This window comes from Phocoena sinus, chromosome 14 (genome assembly GCF_008692025.1).
Source record: "Phocoena sinus isolate mPhoSin1 chromosome 14, mPhoSin1.pri, whole genome shotgun sequence".
Lineage (NCBI taxonomy): Eukaryota > Metazoa > Chordata > Mammalia > Artiodactyla > Phocoenidae > Phocoena > Phocoena sinus.
The window spans coordinates 59,058,231-59,066,144 of record NC_045776.1 but is presented as its reverse complement, the minus strand read 5'-3'; positions in this window follow the sequence as shown (position 1 = coordinate 59,066,144).

The following is a 7,914-nucleotide window of genomic DNA, read 5'->3' as shown; positions in this document are numbered from 1 at the left end:
CATCCCTTCCATGCTGTGGTGAATTGATACACTCCTTCCTAAGTTTGGATCAGCTTCCAACATTTTGTTCTTTGCATGTTTGTTCAATGTTATGAATTATCTCCAAAAGTTCATTGAATGTTAAGTTTTTTGCTGGCATTCGTTCCTCTGGGCTGGCTTCATCCTTTTCACCACAACCATTTTCCTTTGCTGTGTTGATAAGCAGGTCTTCACTGAGCTCCTCTGTCGCACATCTAAGACCTCTCGAAAGGCAGCAGGGTCACTCATCCACAGTCAGCCATTTAAAAAAAAATCTATTTTATTGAAGTATAGTTGATTTACAATGTTGTTAATTTCTGCTGTACAGCAAAGTGGCTCAGTTTTACATATATATTCCTTTTCATATTCTTTTCCATTATGGTTTATCCCAGGATATTGAATATAGTTCCCTGTTGCTATACAGTAGGACCCTTGTTGTTTATCCATTCTGTATGTAATAGTTTGCCTCTGCTAACCCCAAACTCCCAATTCACTCCTCCCCCGCCCCCAGCCATTTCTTCTCTAACTCCATTCCCGTAGATTGTTTCCCTTCCTGCATGAACACTTTTCATTTCTTTGATGCACCTTCCTTTTTGGTGACCAGTTTCCTCTTTTGACTATCCATTTTTGTAAAATGTCATGTGGGTTTTGCACTGGGAGACAAGGAGGCAACACAATGACACACTTTGCTGTCAGGGGAAGGGGGCGGCACTGAATAACACACACAGCGACCAGTCACCAACAGACTTTGAAAGAAGTGACATTGTAACAGAGACTCTGACTCTATTTGTTTATGTTTGACTACTGACATCTTTTAAGCCTCACCCCTTCCTCTTCCCCGGCTGCCCCACATCTGGGCAAGTGAAAAGAAAGCCCAGGCACTCCCTCTTTTGGCTGCATTGGGTCTTCATTGCTGCATAGGCTTTCTCTAGTTGTGGTGAGCGGGGGCTACTCTTCGTTGTAGCGCACAGGTTTCTCATTGTGGTGGCTTCTCTTGTTGCAGAGCATGGGCTCTAGGTGCGCAGGCTTCAGCAGTTGTGGCTCACGGGCTCTAGAGCGCAGGCTCTGTAGTTGTGGTGCATGGGCTTAGTTGCTCCACGGCATGTGGGATCTTCCAGGACCAGGGATCGAACCCGTGTCCCCTGCATTGGCAGGCGGGTTCTTAACCACTGTGCCACCAGGGAAGCCCTCAGGTGAAGTTTTAAAATATTATCTTTCATTTGACCTGAATGTTTTTACCTTTGTGAAATGGCTCAACCAAACAATATTTGTTTCCATTTTATTATTTAATAACATATCATTGTAAGCTATGACACTTAAGCAAGTGATCCTTAGAATGTGTATCTGTGGTGGGTGTCATGTTCCTTCCTGTCAAAAAGATGGGAAATCTAGACATCTGGGAAGTAGCTGACACAAGGCAGTCTACATCAAAATCTTGCACTCTGCATTACGAAAAACAAATTATTTACACACACGTTTTTAAAGAAAATCCTATGTGGGTTCTTTCAAAGTAACCATCTTTGGGTCAAATGTTTTAAATGTAAGTCTTCTCCTTCAAAAATAAAGAAGGATAAACCAATTCCAAGTTGGTTGATGATGAAGCTCAGCTCCACCTAGGGAGTTTACAGAATCAGAATCCATTCCTTCATTTAATCAGAAGCTCCATAATCGTGTATTGTTTTTCTTTAATGACTGGCTTTTCTTTTTAAAATAATAAAACCTGTGTGACTTATCTCCTTCCTCTTTCTAGCATCCCTGTCTCCTTGTCACATGGATGAGCCCAGGTGGACCTTGGTATGTTGGCCCAGAGTGTGAATTTCTTCTCAGTAGCTGAGAAGTGTCAGCTCAAAAGTTTGCAGGAACCAAACTCAAATTTTTATACATTCTAAAAATTCTTGTACTGAATAGGATAAACCCTTGACTCCCTTGTTCATTGTAGATTAAGTGGGATAGTACCTAATTCTGGCATTTACACGTAACACGTAACCTAGCTGCTTTGGGACGGTCTTAGAATTTATTCCTGGAAATTTTTTCCATTTCTTGACTCCTCCCTGCAAACAAAATGACAGTGACACTTCATCTTGACATTTTCCCTTCTTTTTTGGTTTATGGCCTATTCTATTTTAATTAAAAATGTATACATAAAGTTAAATTTTAGGCTGTTAAAAATAGTTTTTATACATTCAGCTGTTTTTAAACATAACGTCCAATAAGCAGATTTTTAGCCATTTAAGAGCTCGCCTGCTTTGCATACCCTGAGAAACTGTGCCTAACATCTGCTAACTAGAAAGATAAAGCTTCTAGGAGATATAAAGACCCCAAGCTGCTGTGCCCTTTGGAGCTCTCTGATCCACACTCTCTGCCCAGAGACATCACCTACCACGTGAGCCCTGTATCCCTGGAGGAGGTCCCTTGCTGTCCTCCTCTTCCACGCTGTGGTCTCCTGCACCAAAGTCTCTGGTTGCTCCCAGCCCAGAGGGACTTCCCCGGGGTGCAAACCTGTCAAAGGCCACCTGAGAAGCCTGTGTGTACTACTGCCACCTGGTGGTCATGTCTATTTCTTTGATCAACCCTGAAATCCCTAGAACCCCCTTATGCTCCTCTATCCAAAAACTATCCTCTATTTTTCCTTGAGGAAGTCAAAATTCTAACCAGGACAGTGCATCTAACATCCCCAAATTCAGAAAGTGAGAACCAGAGGGTGACTTCCAAGTGTCTGTGAAGATGCAGGAACACTCATGACAGCACCTTAGATTTGGCGTCTTTGATGGAAGCCCAAAGGTAGATTTCAGCTGGAAGAAGATGCTTCAACAAGTTGGCGCTCAGTTCAAAATCAGAACCGAGAGAGGGACTTGGAAATTGTTGCTATTTAAAATTCATGTAGGGGGACTTCCCTGGTGGTGCAGTGGTTAAGAATCTGCCTGCCAATGCAGGGGACATGGGTTCGAGCCCTGGTCCAGGAAGGTCCCACACGCCGCGGAGCAACTAAGCCCATGCGCCACAACTACTGAAGCCCGCACACCTAGAGCCTGTGCTCTGCAACAAAAGAAGCCACTGCAATGAGAAGCCTGCGCACTGCAATGAAGAGTAGCCCCCGCTCGCTGCAACTAGAGAAAGCCCGCGCGCAGCAATGAAGATCCAATGCAACAAAAAATAAGATAAGTTAGTAAATTAATTAAAAAAATAAAATTCATGTATGAAGGCAGTAGTCACATTTCTGGCCCTCCCATTCTGGAAAACCACAGAGCAGTTTTTGTTGTACAAGACTAATTATTTTTGTCAGGAATCATGTGATCAGAAGGAGTCGAAATCTACTGCAATTATCACAGGTCAAAAGTTAGAATTTGTTACCTTGTGTCCCAAGCATAGGATGTACAGGCCCCAAGAGGCGCTACAGTCACGAGCTGGAAAGTCAGACGGAGTGTTCTGGGTTGAATTGTGTCTCCCCACACCCCCCAGTGCATCCATGTGTTGAAGTCCTAACCCCAAGCACCTCAGAAGGCGACTGCATTTGGAGACAGGGCCTTTAAAGAGGCAATTAAGGTAAATGAGGTCATGTGGGTGGACCCTAACCCAATATGATTGGCGTCTTTATAAGAGGAGGTGAGAACACAGACAGGCACAGCGGGAGGACCACGTGAGGACACAGGGAGGAGATGGCCGTCTACATGCCAAGTCGAGAGGCCTCAGAAGGAACCAACCTGTTGACGGCTTGATCTCGGGCTTCCAGCCTCCAGAACTGTGAGAAATAAGTATCTGTTGTTTAATGCCCCTGGCCTGTGGTTCTGTGTTACTGCAGCCCTCACGAACTCACACGAGAGGTTGTGAGGTTACGGGTCCCACCTCTGCGGAGCCCATAGTCTCTTCTCTGCTTTTTCAGCTCAGCTGCCTCGTTCTTTGTATATACAGGCAGGTGGCTTTCTCTGCAGTGATGCACACACGACACAGGTGGTCTCACCAGCTTGATTCTGGGTGATGGCTCTCCGCTCCTGGGCCTCAAACCAGCTGTCTGGAGTCTCCAAAAGAGGGCACCTGACCCACCCAGTTGGGTCAAATGTCCAGTTGGTGTAACAAGAGCTGTGGCTGGTGGGAGAAGAGAGTCACACGTGCAGGGTGGGAACTGTGCCCTCCCGATCCACTCGAGATGTCCCTGAGGAGTGACCCTCAGATCTGGGGTCAGGGAGGCAGGCAGCCCCAGGAGTGAGCAAACCTTAGAGATGAGAGTGTAACTACCAGACAAGGCCAGCAAGATATGGGCCTCTGGGCTGGACCACACTTCCTGTCCCTACTCCTCTTGGCTGGCAAATGGACAGTGAAAATGTAATGGAAAGGACAAGGCTCCAGCAGCTTACCTCCAAAGCCTGGACACCACTAGACATAAAAGAAGTCGGTGATGACTTTAACTGTGACCAGGGAGAGAGCAGACAGACACACACAACCACACACATGTACATACACAATACACATGTGCACACGACAACACACGCACACAATGCAACACAAAGCACACACACAACCACACATGTACAGAAATCACATACAACCACACCGCACACACATGCCACACACATGTACACACATACATGATCACACGTGTACACACACAATCACATAGTACACACGAGCATACAGATGTACACACAAGCACACACGTACACACATACAACCACACACGTACACACAATCACACACACAAATGCACACGTACATGCACACACACAGCCCCTCAGCTGTCATGTTGTGATTTTTCTTCCCTTTTTTCATACTGTTATTTTTATTTTAAGAATAGACAAAATGCACACACATGGGGGCAGAATGGAAAGCAAGCATCCAGTGTGCTTCTTCTGTGTCCCTAAGAGTGGACACAGATCCCACATGTAAATAAGGACAGTCTTAGGTCCCTGGAAAATTTTAGTTAAGCAAGTATACATGCTTCTTTTCAAAAAAGGAAAATAAGAAAATGTAAAGATATTAAATAATGTACTTATCGATACTTTCAGATTACAGCAACGACAAGCTTTAGCGAAAAAGGGGAACTTAGTTTTCAGATACGGGCCCGTCACATGGAAACCACAGACAGAAAGGCCATGTGGACCTTGGGGATGACTCCAACTCCATCAGGCCTCTCCCACCTCATCTACACCCCTTGAGCACCAGCTGTTGCTTTCGGTGCTTCTCTCTTATCTCACTCTGTTTCCCAGTTCCCAGAAGAGGAAAGAGCTGTTTATTCTATTGCAAAATTCACAGGGATGGCCTCTGACTGTCCTGGCTTGTTGGTGCTCCATCTTTAGACCATGAAGAGCCACAGAGAAAGTGGCGTCACGCGCAGCTCTGATGTAACCAGATTCACGGACAGAGGAGGCTGATTCCGGGAAAGTGCAGACAGGTGGTCGAGATGTCAGGGGCAGTGAGTTGGGGAGACAAAATTACAGCTGTCCGCTTCCGCCAACAGGCAACAAAAGGGAAAACCTATCATTACACCATTAAAGATAATAGTTGGAACATTTGAATGCCATTTTTTTTTCCCCACTGAGAAAGGGCACTTTCTATTCAGACTTTTAAAAATAGGGATAGGAAATTGTGGGCATTTTAAAGTTTTCTTTTAATATTTTAATGTATTTTCTAAATTCTCATATGAGGCCACTTTTATAATTTGAAAAAAATACCCTATATTTAAAAAGTAATGAGAGGTATTTCAGGAGACATCAAATTTTCCCAAGTTTTATTTCTGTTTTCTGAACACTTGTAACTTGTGCACCGAATGCATGATTCATGAGTTCCCATCGTGAAATAACTTTATCTGTCACTGTTCTTTTAAATTTATTCAGTGGAACTAGTTTTTCTCGGTGCCTGGGTGAAAGCTCCAGCAGCTGTCTGACTTTTGGAAGTCACTTACGTAATGCAAATCGTCTCAATACAGAAAAGAGTGTCTCTAGTGCCCTGCAATTTTCTAAACTCAAACTTGATTTAATTGAGGTGTCTCTCCTCTACCAGGTGGGAAGTTTGCTGCTGGGAGAGGGTCTTTCTCTCATTGTCCAGTGTTCTATTTCTTCCCAAACCCTCCAGTTGGCTAACCTTGTTTCTGACACCTGCAGGGTTGGGGGTCACCTGGGGTCCTGGGGAGACAAGACAAGGAATGATCAGGGTTGGGTTGGTTCTGCCATGAGTTGGCTTCTTGCTCTCTGGTGCTGGCAGAGGCTCAAGGCTGACTCTTTCTTTCATGGGCGTTTGTGCGAGTGCCTCAGACACCTTCCTCTGCCCACCCACGTGAGCAGGTGTCGCCCACGTGCAGTTCCCTAATTGGAGGTAACCACTTCCTTCTGGTTCACTGTTTGTACTTCTCCCAGAGCCATAGGAGTCTGGCATGACCTGTGGCTCTTTGCTTATCCAGGTGTCCCTCCTGGACAAGATCTAACCCATGGCTGGCCCACAGGAAGGTAGGTGGCCCATGGCTGGCCCACAGGAAGCATCCGTGCCCCTTTGGGGGTGCCGGCTTCCCACACGACCACCCCTTCCTCCCTTCCGCTACCTGCAGGGCTGTTGCATCTCCCACCCTTCAGATTTCTCAGGTGGCAATCAAGACACTTCTTTCCGAGTCCCCCACCAAATGGAACATGAACCAGGCTCTCCTTGGGGTTCCCTTAATGCTTTTTCTGATTTCTGGCCAGTGGTGGGGGGGAGCCTTGGAGGTTTGAGGGCAAGGGAGTCACTTGATCCAACTGACCTCCTTACAGGATCCCTCTGACTGTTGTGTGGGAAACGGAAAGTTTTGGAGGAGCCTTAGAAGGACAGAGCTGGGTCTGGGGCCGAGAACATCTGGCTTCACTGCTGGATGATGACCTTGACACGTAGCTTAACCTCTCGGAGTCCCAGAGTTCTTGTCCGTAAGCTAGTGATAATAATAATGCCATTCAGCGCACGGTGTTGTTGAACAATTCAACAATGAGTTTTCAGGCAGCTCTTCTGTGCCGGCCATGCTGTGAGGGGCTGAGCACAGTGAGGGTGGTAAGTGATGCACGTTCAGGTGACGGTTTCAAGGCTGTTATCCTTGTGCTGCTTCAGTTCGTGGTCCGACGGAGGGAGCTGCTCTGGGTCTCACATCAAGGGCTGCAAAGAAACACGCTCCCAGTGTTGGAACCCATCTGGGTGTCTCACTCATTCCTGGAGACTCAGGCCAGGTGCTGTGACAACCTGGACAGCATCACTGCACCCTACTATTGCACTTTTTAAATTCTATAATGTTGAAGTAACTTGATTTCTTTGCCTTGTCTTGGAATAGCTTATCATTTGTATTATTAATCTTTTAGTGTTTGATTTTGACATTTTTTTGGTATACTGATAGCGTTGAGTCAAAATCTGCTCTCCCACAGCTTCCAACGTGCAGAAATACCAGCTGGTCGGCCTCAGTCTCCTCAATCCAAGGGTGACGACAGGAGCCTATTGTGTTGCATTATTGTTTATTGCTTTTATTATTTTTTTAAAGATTTTTTTGATGTGGACCATTTTCAAAGTCTTTATTGAATTTGTTCCAATATTGCTTCTGTTTTATATATTTTGGTTTTTTTTTGGCCGTGAGGCATGTGGGATCCTAGCTCCCCAACCAGGGATCAAACCCGCACCCCCTGCATTGGAAGGTGAAGTCTAAACCACTGGACCACCAGGGAAGTCCCTATTGGTTTGATTATTAACATGCTTTCAGACAAAATCCAGTTTAGAAGGAATATAACTTTTTTTGCATTTTTTTTTGTTGAAGTGTAGTTGATCTACAACGTTAATTTTTGCTAAACAGCAAAGTGATTCAGTTATACATACATACATATATATATATATATATATATATACACACACACATATACTTTTTTTTTTTTTTTCCCGTACGCGGGCCTCTCACTGTTG